Below are 19,689 nucleotides of genomic sequence, written 5' to 3' on the forward strand. Positions count from 1 at the left end.
AGGGCATGGCAGCAGTTTGCACAGCAGTTTGAGCAAGAAGAGCGTGCAAGCAGGGTGCGGTCACTCTACCAGCTCCAGAGCTCAATTGATGTCATTGCCCTCTTGGGAGAAGGTCAGGTATGGTATCAGCTTGGGGGGGAACCAAGTCATCTACATTCATCAGAAAGGATGTAGTGTCCCAGACAGAGCTCCCAAAGAAACCTGTGGCCTTCCAGGTTTCAGGCTGTAGGGAGTGCCTAAGCCTTTGACTGGACTGTAGCAGAAATGGCAGTTAGGTCAGATGTGACCACGTTGGATGACCTGCTCAGTCTCCTAGCACAGCTGTGGGATGAAGTAGAAAGGTTAAGGACTATTAGAGAATCAGAAAGGAAGATAGACTGGTGGAACTAAGCTCTGGCCTCCCTAAGACAGGAGCAGCCACCAGAGAAAATTCTAGATCAAGGAGATCCTCTAACCACTTCCACAGCAAAGAAAAGGTAGCAGTTGTAAAGAAAGGAGAAAATGGAGTGGAAATACCCCTTCAGTGAGGACTGCCTTTCAGCAGTAAACACATACAATCAATACTTAGTCAGCTGTACCATACGATTTTTTTTATGACTCAGGAATTTAAGTTAGTGTTCAGCTCACCCTTTTGCTGTTTACCTCACAAGTAATCTCCCTGCAAATTGTCTTTTCTGCTCCATTAACACTTTTGACAGCAGATAAACTTCAAAGACCTTGGCATATCTTAACACCTAGGGATATTATTCCGAACTGCAGCACTGCTGCCTTCTTGGCACTTCCCAGTATTGCTCTGACAGACTTTACTTTGGCTTGTTATAGTGGAACAAGACTCAGTGTGGCAGTGTTCTATCAGTAGGAAGTGGCTTCTTATAGTTGCAGCGAGCCTTTGGCACTGGTGACAGAAATATATCACAGCTCGGTACCTGATGTTCAAAACTGTGTTTTGCCATCAGAAGCTGCAATTCTGAAACTCAGCACAAAGTACAGGTGATATGAGTGGTTTGCTACCACTCCTAGCAAACATGGCCATTCTGCCATGAACACAAGCTGACAATGCCAACATTATTGCAGCCAGGGTAATTCTAACAGGGAAATCTGGGGTCAAACATTCTGTCTCTTTGAGTTGCCAAGCCTCTCTCCAGGATATTTAGAAGTCATGGCAGTCAGGTGAATTCCCAGGTGACTGGACAAAGAGAAACACTGTACTCATTTTTTAAAAGGGAAGAAAGAAGGAGCCCTGGAACCACTTACCTGTCAGCCTCACCTCTGTGCCTGGGAAGATCATGGAACAGCTCCTCCTAGAAGCTTTGCTAAGGCACATGGAGAACAAGGAGGTGATTTGTGACAGCCAGCACAGCTTCACCAAGGACAAGTCCTGCCTGACCAACTGGGTGGCCTTCTATGATAGAATGACTACATCAGTGGACAAGGGAAGAGTTACATATGTCATTGATCTGGACTTTTGTAAAGCCTTTGACACAGTCCCCCACAATATCCTTCTCTCTGAATTGGAGAGAAATGGATTTGATGAGTGGATGGTCTCATCCAGAGTGCAGTGATCAATGTCTCAGAGTCCCGATGGATATCAGTGACAAGAGGTTTCTCTTAGAGGTCCAGAGTTTTGGAACTAGTACTATTAATATCATTATGAATGACAGACAGACAGATTGAGTGCACCCTCAGCAAATTTGCAGGTTTATGAGGTTTAATAAGACCAAGTGCAAGGTGCTGCATCTGGGTCGGGGCAACCCCGGTATCAACATAGACGGAGGAATGAGCAGATCGAGAGCAGCCCTGTCAAGGGGACATGGGAGTGCTGGTGGATGAGAGGCTGGACATGACCTGGCAATGGGCACTTGTAGCCCAGAAAGCCAATTGTATCCTGAACTGCATCCAAAGCAGCATGGTCAGCAGATGGAGGGAGGTGATTCTGCCTCTCTACACTTCTCTGATGAGACCCCATCTGCAGTGCTGCATCCAGCTCTGGGATCCTCAGCACAGGAAGGACATCGACCTGTTGGTGCAAGTACAGAGAAGGGACACCAAGTTGATAGAGAGATGGAGCATCCCTCCTATGAGGAAAGGTTGAGAGAATTGGACTGTTCAGCCTCTAGAAGTGAACACTTCAGGGTAACATAATTGTGGCCTTCCAGTACCTGCAGGTAGCCTACAAGAAAGATGGGGAGAGACTTTTTACAGGACAGGGGGCAATGGCTCTAAACTAAAAGAGTAGGTTTAAATTAGATATTAGGAAGAAATTATTTACAATGAGGGTGGTGAGGCGCTGGTGAGGTTGCCCAGAGAAGTTATGGTTGCCCCATCCCTGAAGTGCTCAAGGCCAGGTTAGACAGGGCTTTGAGCAACCTGTCTAATGTAAAGTGTCTCTGTCCTTGTCAGGGAGGTTGGAACAAGATGATATTTATGGTCCTTTCCAACCCAAGCCATTCTATGATGCTATGATATTCACTGATTTTACTGTTACAGAGGGTAGAATCCAATCTTCCATCTCCTGATAGAGCAAGCTGCTCTCTATCTTTCATTACCTCCTCTTTTCTTTTTTCTTTCTTTGTGTGCCGGCTGGTGAGTTACCTGTTGTTAACAGCACAAATTATCAAAAATATGTCCTTGCTAAAGTCAGCCAACAAGCTCTCTATGACTCAGAAAAGAAGCCTTCTGGTTATTTGGCTCAGGTGGAGCCATATGGACAATCTACCTCCCAAATGGCAACGAATCAGATAAAAAGACTCCCTCCCCCAACACCAAGTGGAAAGTGTTGACCTAATTGACAGACAGGTTAAATGGAAAAGAGACTGGTACATCCATTGCTTAAAATGCTTTTTACCTCTTGATTTAAGCAAACAATAGGAGGTTCCAATAAAAAATGGAATTATTTTAGTCTATTTCATGAAAATGACAGAAACGTTGCAATTACCTACCTTGTGCCAGCTGTTGTGCATAGGTACACGTGTGCCAAAATACTTTCCTGTTGAATAGTACAAACTATTACGAGGAAAAAACCCAAATCAAACTGAACCAAAACAATAAACCCAACACAAGTAAGCCTCGGGAGTTACAGTAGATTGAGCTGGAACCAACAAACCTATAGCCATTGCAGAAGAACTTTGCTTTACATAAAATGAAGCCATTTATCCAGGGACTTGTACTCTAACACACGCTATCACGGTTATCAAGGTCAGCCATGTATGAATTGCATGAGAACCTATACATTAGAGGTACAGCTGCTTTGGGACTTCTCTTAATAGTAACCCAACTGCTCAGCCATGATTTGAGTCAAAACTTCCTTCCTGACACTGGCTTACAGATTTGAAGCATTCATACTTCAGATACTTGCGTTGACTTTTATTTCTCAGGCCAAAAAGCTTTTCCTTTCCCTCTCTAAGTCATTTTGTCAAAGTCTTATAGACAGTGTAACATTTATGCTTTAGCTACTGCAGATGCTGTGGAAACAAACTGATATTTACAACTCCAATCTTCTTTTCTTGATGTTTCCTTATGCTCTTCATTTGTTTCAGATAACATTGTCGTGGCAGATGCCTGGAGAAGAGGAGGGTGAGGGGAGACCTCATAGCAATCTACAAATTCCTCACAGGGAAAGCAGAGGGGCAGGCACCAATCTCTGCTCTCTGGTGACCAGTGACAGGACCAGAGGGAATGGCATGAAGCAGAGTCATGGGAGGTTTATGTTGGATATTAGGAAACAGTTCTTCACCCAGAGGGTGGTTTGGCACTGGAAGAAATTTCCCAGGGAAGTGGTCACAGCACCAAGCCTGACAGAGTTCAAGAAGTGTTTGGACAATATTCTCAGGCACATGGTTTGATTCTCAGAACTGTCCTGTACTGGGCCAGGAGCTGGACTTTGATAAATCTTGTGGGTCCCTTCCAAATCTATGATTCTATAAGAAGTTCCTATTGCAGCTTGTTTCCTTTCTGACTCAGCATTAGTTTTTTTCTTTTTCAGCACTTTGAAAAACTCCTCTCACAAATTATGACATGCATATTTTATAAAGCAAATTGATATGCTAAAATATGCACACATTGGTCTGATTTTGCCTGAAGGCATCTGTCCAAGTGGGAAAAAAACCCTTCAGAAGTTCATTATTTGCAGTCTTACAAATGCTGTTCTTTACATAGATATGGATGCAGAATCATGGCACAAAGAGGCAGAAAAAGGTTTAAGAGCTTTTTTGTTTTGGTTTGGCTTTTTTAACCAAAAACTGAATCGGGAAGCTATAAAATCCAAACATGTTTTGGAACAAGGATAACTTCATGTCCAAACTTGGACTTTGAGTTCGTTTAGGCAGGGACTGATCCTCAAAGAATTGCAGTGTTCAAGAAGTTATTCCCATGAAAAAGATTGGGATCCTGTTAGGTACAGAGTCCATATTTGAACGTATAACTCTCATGTATTCATTTTTGAGTTGAACTGAGTGTTCTGCTCTCAATAAGACAACCACAGAGAGAAGTGTGGAGCTGCAGTGGATATGTGAACTACTAAGGGGAACATAAACATGTAAATGGGTGTTGAGTGAAGGGAAAAAGCAATTATCTCTGACTGCTTTCCTTTTTGTTGTACTGAGCGTCAAGAAGAGAGTGTTCTGTTCAGTACATGTTTCCTGACTCCCAGCTGGGCTGGAGTCCATTGAAAGAGCATTGCCACAAGGATAGTTTCCTCTCAGCAACACTCCTTACAATAGTCTTACAGTATAAGGTACAAGAAAATTGTTCTTCTTACTTATTTGCAATTTGATCAGTAAAAGAACAGCCCTGGATACAAAATCTACACAAGTTAGTGAGCATTTTGCTGTTAACCAGGCTTTGATTTCTCCTTGCTATCATCTAGACAAACAGCTTACTGAAAAAATGCCTAGAGGTGATGCATAAAGCAAGGAGGCACAGGCTTGATCCATCTGTTTAAGGGTAGCAAAGTACAGGTGGTAAATAACAGTACCATCAACAATGCTCAAGGTCAGTGAAATAAACGTCCCTGGATTGTTCTGTGAAAAATTTTGGCTGCATTATTTTAATATGCAAAACTCCTTCCCTTTTTCTTTTCTATGTCTTCTCTCTTTCCTTTGAAAAGGGAGGGGAACTGTACAGGAAAAGCACAGACATGAAAATTACAAATCAAAATCAGAAAGTTATTGAAAAATAGACAGGGGATAGTGGTAGAATTATACTTGAAAAATACTAATATGTTGTTCCACATCATTGTTTGAAGTAGTGCTCAAGAAAGGTTCTTCCCCAAAATATCTTCTATGGTGCTTGCACTGATGATTTCTTGTCAAAATAAGCTGGAGAGAAAATCATATAGTGGAAAGGGAGAATATTAGAGGATAAGAATAAAATTGTGATGGCCAGGCACTCCCTAAACTTGCCATCAGTGCCATTCAATGTGCTTTTCTTCCTGAAAAGCTGTTGAATTCCAACACTCTCATTCTTTACAACACATGGGAAAACAGCCTCCCTCACAAATTTGCCAGCTGGTCGGAGGACTGATCCACTTGACCTCATGGTTTCCATACGCTTTGATGAGGGCAAGGAACATCATGAGGAGGCAGCAACTTGTAAAAGGTAGAGTCTATAAGACTTGTAAGTCTATAAGAGTCTGTAAGACTTGTAAAAGGTTGGAGTCTATAACCCTCACAGCTGAGTGTCTCCTAGTACTTCATTGGGAACCATATTTTCCCATCTCTAATGGTAGACAGCTTTCTTGTTCAAATTTTGAAATATTCATGTTGAGTTCTGTGCTGTACCACAGGCTCATTCTAGGACAGTAACCATGTCACTTAGTCTTTTGATCTGCATGTGGCAAGGGAGATTATTAAACATTTTTTTGCTTTGCACAACATGACATTATACAGTTTCACTTTTTGAAGCTGTCCTTATGCATTGTAAGATGGTTGTACTGGATGACCTTTATACTTACCTTCCAATCCACAGTGTTTTATGATTATGGCAGGGCATAGATAGGAAGTGGGGGCCATATGTGCATCTGGAAAAGGCCATGCAAGATGATTGCAATGTGCCTTGCTGGATTTCTGCTGTTATACCGCAATCTGTGAGGAGATGTAGAATTGTCACGTCAGCCTGCTGAATCCTGACAGCGTTAATGGCAACATTGTGGATGTCTCCATCTACACTGAAGGACATTCATGGTTAAACACTTGGCATTCTTTTGTGGCTCATGTCATAAGCCAAGCTGTTGAAGATCCAGGATTGGGTTGCTGCCTGAAGTTGTAGGATGATATTGGTGGCTTAACTCTGTGCAGAGTATTAAGTGAAATGAGGGGGTGAAAATAAGCCATTTATCCTTCAGCATTTTTGTTCTGTGCAGGGTGATGTGCCAGTTCCAGCCACTGTACACTTTGGGCTGGATTCATTTTTAGTTCTTGAAATACAAAGTTCTGCTTCTATTTTGGCAGATGAACATTACAGCAGATGTCAAAACAGATGTGTATTATTTTTGAGTTCAGAATCCAGGGGTGGTGGAACATTATCACTAAATGAAAACTGGCTATTCCACAAAAAGCTGTTGCACTGGATTGTTGTATTCAAATACTTCTCTTTGGTCCACATTTTTAGCTAGTGAGAGCAGCCTGACAAAAATCTGCTAAATTAAGGACAGGATCCAAAGTGTGTACTCTTTAATATTTGCCTCGCAGAAGTGTCTTTCATTATAGACTGGCCCTTAGAATCCCTTAGACTGTTTCAGAGATCTCTTCATCCTCATGTACTGTTACTGGTTAGGGAAGTTCATCTGTAATATTTGATTACACCTTCTGACAACATGCCCCAGTCCAGAACTTAGTGACTGGGACTGTAACCACTTTGAGTTTGTACATCTCTTTGTGTATTGCATGTTTAGATTCCTATGCACGACCACTTTGCTTCTGCTTCACCTTTCTTTGACGAAGAAAGCTGTTCAATATTTCTTTGGCAATATTTACAGTACTGTCAGGTCTTAGTGCAATCCTCTAGTGCTAAGAGGATTCCAATTACCAGGATGCTGATGTCACTGCTGGCACAGTATTGAAAGCAAATTGTTGTAGACTGTATTCACTGGAGAATACCAAACACCTTTTTTTGATTGCTAAAGCCAGACAGCAGTAGACTTGAGAATAGAAGAAGGCAAATGCACGATGTGAGGCCTCCCAGTTCAAAATATAATATATAGAGCTGATGGAGATTGTAAAGTGCTGGAAACAATTGCCTGTGGAAGCAGTGGATTCAGGATTTTTATGAACAAGAAATATAAATATCTGTTGGATTTGAATTAAGTCAAGTTGTTCTTGCCTTTGGACAATAGGGTGGATCAAAAACATTTTGTACACCCTTTCACTCTCATTTTTTAAAGACTGGATTATTTCTTTCATTTAAAGAATAATACAAATCATTTCATGCTCTGTGTGCTAACTTCTTCCCTCTCTTTGAGAATAAAAATTTTCCCCATATGTTAAGTAAGCACATCAGCAGTGCTCCCTTGGTAGAGAACTGGTCAGATGTTAGATATCTACTTAGAAACATAGATAAGATTAATTTCACTGAGCTTTAGACATCTCACTTATAGTTATCTAACCATATGATAATTGTGCAGACTCCCTATAGGGAGGCGCAAGCATCTCCAGGCTCATCAGATTGCAAAACAAGTATCTAAAATGGTTGAGACACCTCACCCACGAGGTTCCTGTATCTCCAATTGAATATAAAGGGAGAATATACAGCTAGCATAGACCTATAAAACTCATTTTTACACTTTTGAAGTTTGATGGAGTGGAAATACCCCTTCAGTGAGGACTGCCTTTCAGCAGTAAACACACACAGCTGATACTTACTTTGTCAGCTGCATGATACTTCCTTTTTTTTATGACTCAGGAATTTAAGTTAGTGTTCAGCTCACCCTTTTACCTCACAAGTAATCTCCCTGCAAATTGTCTTTTCTGCTCCATTAACATTTTTTGACAGCAGATAAACTTCAAAGACCTTGGCATATCTTAACACCTAGGGATATTATTCCGAACTGCAGCACTGCTGCTTTCTTGGCACTTCCCAGTATTGCTCTGACAGACTTTACTTTGGCTTGTTATAGTGGAACAAGACTCAGTGTGGCAGTGTTCTATTAGTAGGAAGTGGCTTCTTATAGTTGCAGCGAGCCTTTGGTACTGGTGACAGAAATATATCACAGCTCGGTACCTGATGTTCAAAACTGTGTTTTGCCATCAGAAGCTGGGATTCTGAAACTCAGCACAAAGTACAGGTGATATGAGTGGTTTGCTACCACTCCTAGCAAACATGGCCATTCTGCCATGAACACAAGCTGACAATGCCAACATTATTGCAGCCAGGGTAATTCTAACAGGGAAATCTGGGGTCAAACATTCTGTCTCTTTGAGTTGCCAAGCCTCTCTCCAGGATATTTAGAAGTCATGGCAGTCAGGTGAATTCCCAGGTGACTGGACAAAGAGAAACACTGTACTCATTTTTTAAAAGGGAAGAAAGAAGGAGCCCTGGAACCACTTACCTGTCAGCCTCACCTCTGTGCCTGGGAAGATCATGGAACAGCTCCTCCTAAAAGCTGTGCTAAGGCACGTGAAGGACAGGGAGGGAATTTGTGACAGTCAGCACAGCTTCACCAAGGACAAATCCTGCCTGACCAACTGGGTGGCCTCCTATGATGGAGTGACTACACCAGTGAGCAAGGAAAGAATTACAGATGTCATTGATCTGGACTTTTGTAAAGTCTTTGACACGATCCCCCACAACATCTCTCTGAATTGGAGAGAGATGGATTTGATGGGTGGACTTTTAGATGGATAAGAAAGAGGTTGGATGACCCCATACAGGGGGTAGTGGTGGTCGATGTCTCAGAGTCCTGACAGACATCAGTGACAAGTGGTGTCCCTCAGGGGTCTGTATTGGGACCAGTGTTATTTAATATCTTCATTAATGATGTAGACAAAGGGATCAAGTGCGCCCTCAGGAAATTTGCAGATGACACCAAGCTGAGTGTTGCTGTTGACACATCTGAAGGATGGGATGCAATCCAGAGGGACCTGGACTAGATCAAGAGATGGGCCCATGGGAATATCATGAGGTTTAACAACATCACCTCCAAGATCACGTGGATCAGGGCAATCCCTGATATCAGTCCAGGCTGGATGATGAACAGATTTAGAGCAGCCCTGACTTGGGAATTGGGAATTTGGGGAATTTGGGGGCACTGGTGGATGAGAGGCTGGCAATGACCTGGCAATGGGCACTTGTAGCCCAGAAAAACAGTTGTATCCCAAACTGCATCCAAAGCAGCATGGCCAGCAGACCGAGAAATGGAATTCTGCCCCTCTATTCCTCTCTACCAAGACCCTACCTGTAGTGCTGCATCCAGCTCTAGGATCTTCAGCACAGGAAGGACATCAATGTGTTGGAGTGAGTCCAGAGAAGGGACACCAAGTCACTTACTGGGATGGACCACCACTTCTATGTGGAAAGGCCAAGAGACTTGGAATTGTACAGCCTGGAGAAGAAAAGGCTTTACAATGACCTAATTGCAGCCTTCCAGTATCTGATAGGAGCCTACAAGAAAGATGGAGAAAGACTATTTACAAGAGCACATAATGACAGGACAAGGAGGAATGTCTTCAAACTGATAGAGGGCAGGTTTACCTGAGATATTAGGAAGAAATTCTTTACTGTGAGGGTGGTGAGATACTGGAACAGGTTGCCCAGAGAAGTTGTGGTTGCCACATCCCTGGAAGTGTTTGAGGCCAGGTTGGATGAAGCTCTGAACAACCTGGTCTAGTGGAAGGTGTCCCTGCCTGTTGCATTGGGTTGGAATGAGATGATCTTTAAGGCTCCTTCCAACTCAAGCCATTTAATGATTCCCCCAAAGAAACCCTAAAGTCAATGCACACATCACATGCTAGGGACAGAGAACAGCTAACCCTTCCCCTTATTCAAATTCTTCAATTCTGTGTGTCCAAGACTGGGTTACAAGGTAACAGGGGAACTCACCACTGTCAATTTTAGTCTTCTGTAACTTATGCACAAGGTCTAAAATGGTTGTCTAAACTGCCTCTATGTTAAGCAGAGAAATCCAGAGAATGGTAAATTCTATGTTGCTGTCTGGTTTTAATTATTAGTTGAGGTCTTGATCTGTACAATCTGTATTTCTGAGAAACCCTCAAATTTAGTGACTTAAATCCTGCCCTAAACGTGTAAAGATATAAATGGTCTGTTAATTTTAAATTCTTGTACTTAATGCTTAAGCGTCTTCAAACATTGCAGAAGTTTTAGATTAATGAAGGAAGTGTGATATTTAGTTTTATAACCTATCTCCTTCACTACCTACCCCCATTTGACATGTCCCAATCCATGCTTTTTGGGTTTTGATCTTTGCCAAAAAAGAGAGAAAGAGTGATAGAAAAGAAAATTGCAGTGGCATTTCATTGATGGGCTAATTCTTCGCTGTCTGTGACATGTCCTTTGTCAGATGGCAATCATGACAGCATACCTTCTGCTTGTATCAAATTCCTAACAGCGAGAGAAGAACTAGTGATGTAGTCCCATTACTCAATTCAGCTGAAGATTTGTAATACCTCAAACTTCAGCATGCCTTATGTCCAGGGGCAGGGCTGATCTGGTTTCAAGACATAGATTTTTTTCATATAGATGATTTTGGAGATAAAGCCAACATCTGTCTTTGTCATGTTACTATTCGGCATTCAAATTTGGTTCCAGTTGTCTATAAAAGCTCCAGATAGAATTTGTAATAACTGTTGTAGACACAACTGCACCTGTTTGTAAATACAGTTCCATGTAAAAGCCAGGGAAATATTTTGTGGCAATCAATCCTTTCATCTTCCTATAAAAGTGCAATGAATGAATTTACAATTCCTCATGCATGAAAATCTCTTTACCTAGGACCTCCCTTTATAGTGATTTTGTAAGAAAATAATCCATGCTCTCAACAGGCCTGTTCATCACTAAAAATATGGCAGTAAAATATCAGATGATCATAAGAGACACACAAAAGGATTCTTCCCAGCCTTATTAAAAAATATTGGAACAGTTCCTTGACTGCTTGGAAAAACAGAAAAAACTGTGAATGCAGACAGAAGATCAAACAGGTCCCAGGCAGCTCCTTCCCCTAAAAGATTTAATCTGTCTTCTTTGTTAAAAAAGTTAAAAGCAAAAGGTCTGATTCTTATCTACAGAGATTCAGCAGTGCTGGGGGAAAAGCAATAGCAAGAAGTGCGACAGGAAGATATTGGCCCTCTCTGCAAGCTCTGTGTTCTATGCTGACAGAGCAGGGGGAGGAACTATCTCTACTGAAGGTCAGGTATGGGCCTAGGAGAAGATGTAACCTCACTGGTTAGACCTGAGCACTGCTACTCTGGGTTCAAAGTGTCCACAGCAAATGCAGAAGTGTTAAGCCATTAGAGTGGAAGGCTGTGTTGGCTGCACTCAAGGCACAACAGTGGGCAAGAGTTTTCTTTTCTTTCCAAATCCAGTGCTAGCACTTGCACATAATAGCATGACCAGGGTTGAACATGGGTTCAGGCCCTTGCTTGGCCAGTTTTGGCACCCATTATGAAAGGAACAACCCACGCTCTTCTTAAATAGGGAAGCAGAAGCTGCTGCTCATCTTAATATCACAGAATCACAGAATTGCAGAATCAACCAGGTTGGAAAAGACCTCTGAGATCATCAAGTCCAACCCATGGCCCAACACCACCTTTTCAATTAGACAATGGCACTAAGTACCACATCTAGTCTCTTCTTAAACACCTCAGGGGGATGATGACTCCTCCATCTCCCTGGGCAGCCCATTCCAATGGCTGATCACTCTCTCTGTAGAGAATTTCGTTCTTATCTCTAACCTTAACCTCCCCTGGCACAGTTTAAGATTATCCTTGTTTACCACCTTCAGTATCTCTGTGACCAGAGTCAGGAATTTTGGGTGTTTATCCAATTTCACAACAGTCTAGCACTATCTTCCCCAGAAATCTCTTGCCTCTAGACATGTCAAATTTAAGTATGTGAGAGCGTAAGAAAACACCAGCTGCAGACCCCCTTATTAAAGATCCACAACTATCAGATTTTACTATTTTGGCTTGGGAGTAGGCACTTACTGGAAATGTAGGCTATAACTCAGTGGAGAAAATTAGAACAATCCTCTTCTCTCCCCACCCCTCTCCCTTCACTGCCCACCCCCCCTCTCCCCCCCAAAAAAGGTCTGTTGAAATATTGCCAAGGTTCTGCTTAAAAGGTCTCCATGGTTCTATGAATTTGAATATCAGCAGATACTTAGTATATTTAATTACATACAGAGAGTAAATATATCCCAGTGGCATACAAGCAGAATGAGATTCTTTGTGTTCCCAATATGCAAAACTACCTTTGTGCGTCATATTAGAAAGGGGATACTGAGGCAGGAAGGCTTGCAATAGAAGGATGAGGACAGTGGAGAAAGAAGGGCATTGAAATACTACCCAGAGAGGAAGCGGAAATGAGTTTAGTTTTCACTGACAAAATAACCAAAATGCTAGAAAAGTCAGATTCTAAAAGGAGGAAGAGGAAACTATGCCTCTTGAGGAGTCCTAAATGGCTGAAATTTTTAGGGAGTGTAAGGAATGATGGGATCTATCAGGGCAGAAAAACAGATAGGGCTAGGAGAGGAATGCCCAGAACTCTCCCTTTATACTGCCCTTTTTTTTTGCCTACAACTACAGACTCTGTGGTGGGAAGGATGAGTGGTGGACATTTCTGCCTGTGCAAGTGGGCCACAGGCCTGGGGAGCTTCTCTGTTGAAAGCAATGTATGTCTTGGCAATCAGCACAATCGCCTGTGGGAAGCAGTCAGCCTCAGGATTCAGATACTGCTGATCCAAAAGGTCTTGTCTGGACAGCCAGGACTCTTCATCAAGTAGTAGAGTGATGCACATTGCATCATACTGGAAATGAATAGTACACATTTCATCATACTGCAAATGAACTGAAAGCAGATGTCTGATTTGCCATAAGATCTAGCAGCTGGAACACAGAGTTCTCCTGTTTCCTTCCTATTCATACTGTCAAAATTTCTCAGTATCCTACTGTGGGGTTTAGGCAAGCAAAGCAGATGACTACCTATGGCAATAAAACAGTAGTAGCTGTCAGGAGCATGGACTTTACTACCTTCTTTGGCTGTTTCAGGATCCAGTGCAGCCATTTCCAACATGTGTGAGTCGTTGGGTACTGCTGGGCCTCTCTTTTCCATGCCTCCTTCACTGGGACAACGTGCTTCCGTCAATGGCTGGGAAGACTTTGATAAGTAGAAATTAGGGGGGAGAACCGAAGGGTGGCCTAAGGCCACATTAATGGAGTATGTTGGGGAGGTAAATGAATCAGTGTATAGTCCTACAATTCAGGAAAGATGGAAACACACAGTTGTGAGAAGCTTGGCTCAGTGTGTTATATTAGCTTGGCAGATCTAATTGGGCACAAGATACCAGAAGGCATAAGGCTGTTTATTTCCTCCACAGCAGTAGCAGAAGTCCTTTGCTGTTATGATACTCAGAGATCATTGGCAGCATACAGAGCACTTTTAAATGAAATAATATATCCCATAGTCATTAAATCCTATGCAAAATAGCTTCTGACTAGGGATGTGAATAAGGTGTATATTGTAATTAACCTTATGACCATATAAAAGATACAAGGAAAAAATACATCAAATTACAGAAGTTGGAGGGAGAATAGTGACGTACAGGTTGCAGAACATTTTTCTTTTCCATTGTTGACAGTATAAGAAGTTAAAAAAAAGCTTTTAGTTAAGATAAAAGCTGTTTTTTCCCTGGACTTTCACAGGCTGAATTTTATGGAAAATTACTTACACAGAGAAGATAAGTGAACAGCACCTACAGTCTATGGTAAATAAACATTTGTCAGTGATATTAGAGCACATTAGATTTACTTTTTTCAAAGTAAATCCGTGGAAGACACTTTAGTTGTTAAGCTAGAGGATCAAAAATTTAAGAAGTTTAAGGTCCTGAGAAAAACAGCTGTTAAACTCTTTAAAGCAGAATTTGTAGGCTAGATATAATTAATTTTTGTGTGAGTGTATGTATGGGGGAATACCTTAAACAATTACCCTGCTATAACCAATGGATATTAATACTCCAAATAAGCAATTTTGCCTTCAATTCAGCTTGTGATATGGTGTCTTGACAGCATGGGCACTGAGGCTTTTCAAGAGTTATCATTCCCAAACTCCTGAATGTCTTCCACCAGAAATCTTTAAGTCAGTGACATTTCAGCAGTCAGACATCATTATACATTATCAAAATCCATTCCCAAATTTTAAGGAGATTTATAGTAATGAAGTCCAAGAATAGGTCATTACGATCCATTTGCTTTTCAGGTTTTGCTAAATTTTTTTTTCTCTGTCTTGTCAAGTATTGGTCCTTCAGATTTCAGTTTGGAAACACACATTTTCTTTTACCTTAAAAACTTATGAAGGTGTGTGTATACTTGTGGTTTTGCCTGTTAAAAACATTTTTAAAAATCTCAAGATTGACTTACATATATACACATATATATACATAAATGTGTATATATATGTATACATGTATATGTGTGTATATACACCTTTATACACATATATATGTGCAAATACATTTAGAATTGAGTTTGAGGATATTTCTGATTTTTTGGATGAAGAGGCCACCTTTTTAATCTAAATACCCATTCTCCAGTTAAAATGTAACTTCTGAGACAATAGGTTAGAAACGGATTTCTCTTAAGAGAAATGTCACATAATGACAGTACTCAAACATCCTAGTCGTTGAGAAAACATCAGGTGTTGTCTATTCTGATAAAAGGCCTGAGTAGACAAAATTCAGGCATGTCAAATGAAAAATAACATCCCACATTAGTGTAAAATTAAAACTAAGGGGAAAAAATAAAATCAACATGAAGAGAAGAGAGAGATTTTATAATTTGCATGCCCTTTTGTCGTGGATTTAATGTAAAGAACATATCAACTTGGAAAATAGATTTTTCACAAGCAGTATAAATTCTCAATCAATTAAATTAATAGGGAGAATTCTAAGTAGAGGACGAAATTGTCTATCTTTGGAGGACATTTTATGTGTCACTACCTATCACAATGAATATAGTGCATGAAAAGAACACAAGGCCAGAACAATAGCTTAGTATTTCATTTCACACAAAATTTAGTACTACCCTGAAAGAAGAAATGAGCCCCTCTACATATGTGAAAAATGACCGTACAGATGCACTAAGTGTATCTTAAATGGTCACACACTATTTGAACTGTAATATAGAAAAGGAAAACTGTCCTGAAAAAAAAAAAAAGAAAAAAAGAAATCTTATTTTAAGCAACTGTATTCTGGTTATTTTGAATAAAATCCTCACTCAGCCTAAGATAACAAGAATCATGGATTAAAGCCAGTCAAATTAGACCATTTTATAGACACTTTTGAGATTCTGCCACTGGAAATCAGTGCAGTGAGGTGCTTAGTTGTTTCACCGCTGTTATAAAGGCTCCTCTGAAATACTTTGTCTGACAGTAAGTTGGGATCTTTCCTCTTTTTAGTAATGTTGAATGGTGAGTCCCAACAGAAACTAGTGTCCAGAAACTAGCTCTTATTGCTAAATGACAGCAGGTTTCACAGCCCTGGCTGTAACTCGAATCTGCTGAAACTTGGGTGACAGCTGTTTTGTTAGCTGGGAAGAGTACTGACACCTCCTATGCATTAACAAATTATTTACTGTGCTAAAACATTGTGTGTTCATTTCTACTATCACAGCCCTCCTAATTAGAGAGCAGATGTTGCAAAGGAAGCTTTGGTAACAGTAGCAAATAACACATATTTTGCTGGCATTAAACAGTAATGCTTCCAAAAGCAGTTTGAAGAAGAAGGTGTAAGAAGATGCAATACATGACAGCTCACAGAGTGTGTGATGGAGCCAAAAAAATCTTCCTGAGCTTTAGGAAAAGAGATAATTTGGGGGTTTGTTGTCAAAATATGAAACAGTTGTACTGCGTCTCACTTGGACCAACAGTGATGTGTTGTGGTACAACATAGCCTTTACAGAGGAAGATTTCACCAGAAGTCTGTGGAAATTTGGGTGAGATGTAGAGAGGGCTTGATTTAGCAGGGACAGTAAACACCGGTGTGCGTTTCTGAACTGTGAAGCTGTCAGGCTGGCATTTGTATTTTGCCTAGAGGCTTTGTGCAAGCTCATTATTTGAACAGAAGAAGCCATTTAGTCTCCTTAGATGTTTGAGATCCTGGTCTGGGATAAACATCTGTTGCTCCATTCCTCTCTTGTTATGCTGATATTGTTTCAGTGACAAATAGGTTGTTGTCAGTTCTAGAGGTAATAAATCAGCTTTAGATCAGGCAGGAGTGGGAAATGCAGGTTCAGCAAAGAGCAGCAGAGCAACAGGGCTTTATTTCTGTCTGCATCTAGATCAAGTGTCCTATGTGGTAAAAGAGGAGCAGCAATCTGGACTTAGTAATGTGGGTTGATTGGGAGTGCAGGAGTCCAAGGTTGAAGTTTGTGAGATCAGAGCCTGTTAAATCACGCTGCACATAATTCTTAGCTTTGTCATTGGAAACACAGCCTAAAAACAGGTGGGTTTTTTGTTTCACACACTACAAGCTGTTTCTGTCAATCCACTGCATTGAACTAGAAGGCGTTTTGCCTTTTCCATAAGTTTATTTTCCAGAGGTTTCTCCTGATCTCTACACACATTCCTGGGGCTATGCCCTATCTCTCACCAGTAACGATGCACTATGTGTAGTGATAGACATGCTCATAAGGTGCAAGGAGTTTTCAGCTCAGAATTCAAAGGAAAGAAAGTAGATCTGCTGTTCCCCTCCCTAGCAATGTTTAATTCAAGCAGCTCAGCAAAGAATGCAACATCAATGACTTCAATGGTGTTATAGGTCTCTGGTGCAAAGCCCCTGTCTCAGCTCTAGCAGTTTCATACCCATATGTCTAGATTTATTCTGAAGCTAAGGTTTTGGAGATTGGTGATAATAGTAAAATAACTTCAGTAGAATCTCATAAAATATTAGTCTTTGTTGGTTTTCATGAAATATTTTAACACAATTTTTCATTGTAGATAAAATGAAAATTTAAAAAAAGCTATTTAGCCACAGTCACTGTCCTTACAAAAAAAAAAAACAAAACAAAACAAAAACAAAAAACCAAAACAAAAAAAAAAAAACAACCAAAAACCACAACAAAACAAAACAAAGCCAACCAAACAAACAAACCCAAAAAAACCACAAGCAATCTGTTGGCTGCAATCTATCAATGACTTGGGAAAATCTTCCAATGGAGAACGTAATTTATCTTAAAAACAATCAAGCCACATGAATATGAAAGTTTCATTAGCAATTTCAGCCAGAAATACAAAGCACATAATTTCAGATTTCATGTAACCTTCTGCTAATGCTAAAACATTTTCTTTGAACTATTTCATGCAGATGATTATGAAAGGATAATTAGACAAAGAGTTTGACATTCTCAAAAACATTTTGGTCATCTTAATCCAAGGTTAAACATTTTAACTTTGAGGAAAAAAATGTCATTTTGGCTTCTTTCTCTGGCTTGGGATAACAATATCATTTGGAGGCTGAAATTCCCTGCAGAGTGAAAATGTGACTTCCTAATCAGTTCTGCTTCTCAAAGTCAAAATAAATAGCAATTAACTTAATTTAGAGCACATGAGATGACACTAAATATTTGGAAAAATCTTCATCCTGATCACGGTGGCTGATAGGCAGAGATGTGGTGGAGTATCTGGTGACAGGACTCTCTAAAATGGATTTTTAAGAAACATTTTAGTGAATCCAGATACAGTTAATTGTGTAGTGGATTCAAGAGGACAGTCTATGTGACCTCCTGAAGTCCTTGCTTTTCTACATTTCTGTGACTAACTCTTGTCACTGCCACGATGCTGCATGACAAAATTGTGTTAGAAGGGAAGAGTATTTGCATGTGAAGCCAGAAGAAATTTCAAAGATTCAGGGAAGTGTTTTCTAATTACTTCTTTGGGCATATTTTTCCACTATACTAATCAAATATATTGTCTTGGGTTTGTTGAGTGGGGGGTTTTTGGGTTATTTTGGGTTTGGGTGGGGTGTTTTTGGTTGTTTTGTTGGGGTTTTTCCCTTGCCATCAGTTAAAGAGCAAGGAAAACAATCAGACTTACAGAGCTGCTTTCCTGATTAGACATGTGTGTTCCAACCTCTTTTACATCCAGGATATTTATATGAGTAAAATTGATAATGAATTATGCACCTCAAGGCTGTGGCTAATTAAATTGGCTACCCTTTGTCATTAGCATAGAAGTTGGGGATTTCAACTGCATAAATTGTTGAGTCCTTCCTTGAGAAAATTCTGCTGTCAGACAGTCATGCAACTCATATCACAAAGATCCTGCATTGTTTCTAGCTGTTCACCATCCTTCAGAAGAAGCAGTTGTGGGGAAAAAAAAGCTTTTAAAGCATTTTTTAAAATACAATCTCTCTGTGGGATTCGGAAAGTCACAAAAGCAATTCAGGAGGTCTTTTCCAATCTGTATTTCTGGTGAAATAGTGCTAAAAAGGAGACATTATCTCCTCTTATCTTGCAGCCAGGAAGTTCTTGGATCTTTAGGTGCTATTGCAAAGCAGTCAGGAAAGCATTAAGCGTATTCATGTTCTCACCTTTCGTGTGGATTAATATGGAAATTCCAGAGGAGTGTGGTGAAAGGCTGCCGTGACTGGAGCACATTCAGAACTAAGGCTGTCTGAAGGTCATCCTTGTTAAAAGATTTTTCCTTCCCCTATCCTGTGAGTGTCACGGCACCACTCTGAAGAAAAAAGTGCTCCTAAACACATAAAAGAATAAATAGCAATTGGTGCACCTCTATGTCCACTGCCTTTCAAAAAGTAACTGAATAACCACTACATAAAACCAAGGCAAGCATAGCTAAGTTGCAGAAGAGCTGTAGAAAATTTTGTAGGAGCTATACTGTCTGAAGTTCATTGTACTTCTTTTTTCAAGAATTACCTGGTTACCAGTGGTCTGACATAAGAATCCTGCACAGGACAGCAGTCAGCCCAAAAGATTATCACCAATGTGATAATTTTCCAGGGTTGATGAACGCTGCTGACAGTGGAGAGACAGGCTCATTTGCAGGGTTACATACCTAGGAACAAGAATATCTCTGGTTCAACTGTCCTGGTTGTGATTTTAAAAGTTTTACTTTAGCACAGTTTCACATGAGTAAGCAGTCAGTGTGGTCCTGATGTCACTGAGCTGCTGAATGCCACCAAATTTTGTGTCATGGATATGGAACGCAGTTATGGCCATAACTCCTACTTGTCAGTCCTGCTTTTGCTTACTTTGAGTAACATTGATGCCAAAGTCTAACACTGACTTCACAGTGGTGACCCCCACATGTCACCTCCCTGCACTGTCAGAGCCGCATTATGGGCAGATCAGTAGTTTCAAACTGGAGAGTCATCAGTCAAAGCAGACAGGATCACAACATCCTGCTGTTCAAGAGGGACTTTCCTTGTCATAGAAATGAGACCCATGTGAAACAAGTCACTGAAAACAAGGTGGCTGCTCACTGCCCAGAGGCACAGAGCTGACCTTCTTG

General features: G+C 40.7%; 1 long non-coding RNA gene across 1 annotated transcript; it reads right to left on the bottom strand.

Annotated features, from left to right (window-relative positions):
- Positions 1 to 5,195: 5,195 nt before the first annotated feature.
- Positions 5,196 to 19,306, bottom strand: LOC120325258. The gene is made up of 4 exons (XR_005567171.1): positions 19,234 to 19,306; positions 18,749 to 18,912; positions 5,951 to 6,080; positions 5,196 to 5,315 (listed from the first exon to the last, which is right to left on the bottom strand). It is a non-coding gene; the product is annotated as an uncharacterized LOC120325258 (long non-coding RNA).
- Positions 19,307 to 19,689: the final 383 nt, after the last annotated feature.

The sequence above is a fragment of the Pipra filicauda genome, unplaced genomic scaffold (genome assembly GCF_003945595.2).
Source record: "Pipra filicauda isolate LSUMZ 115617 unplaced genomic scaffold, ASM394559v2 scaffold8_size5757611_pilon, whole genome shotgun sequence".
In the NCBI taxonomy this organism is placed as follows: Eukaryota; Metazoa; Chordata; class Aves; order Passeriformes; family Pipridae; genus Pipra; species Pipra filicauda.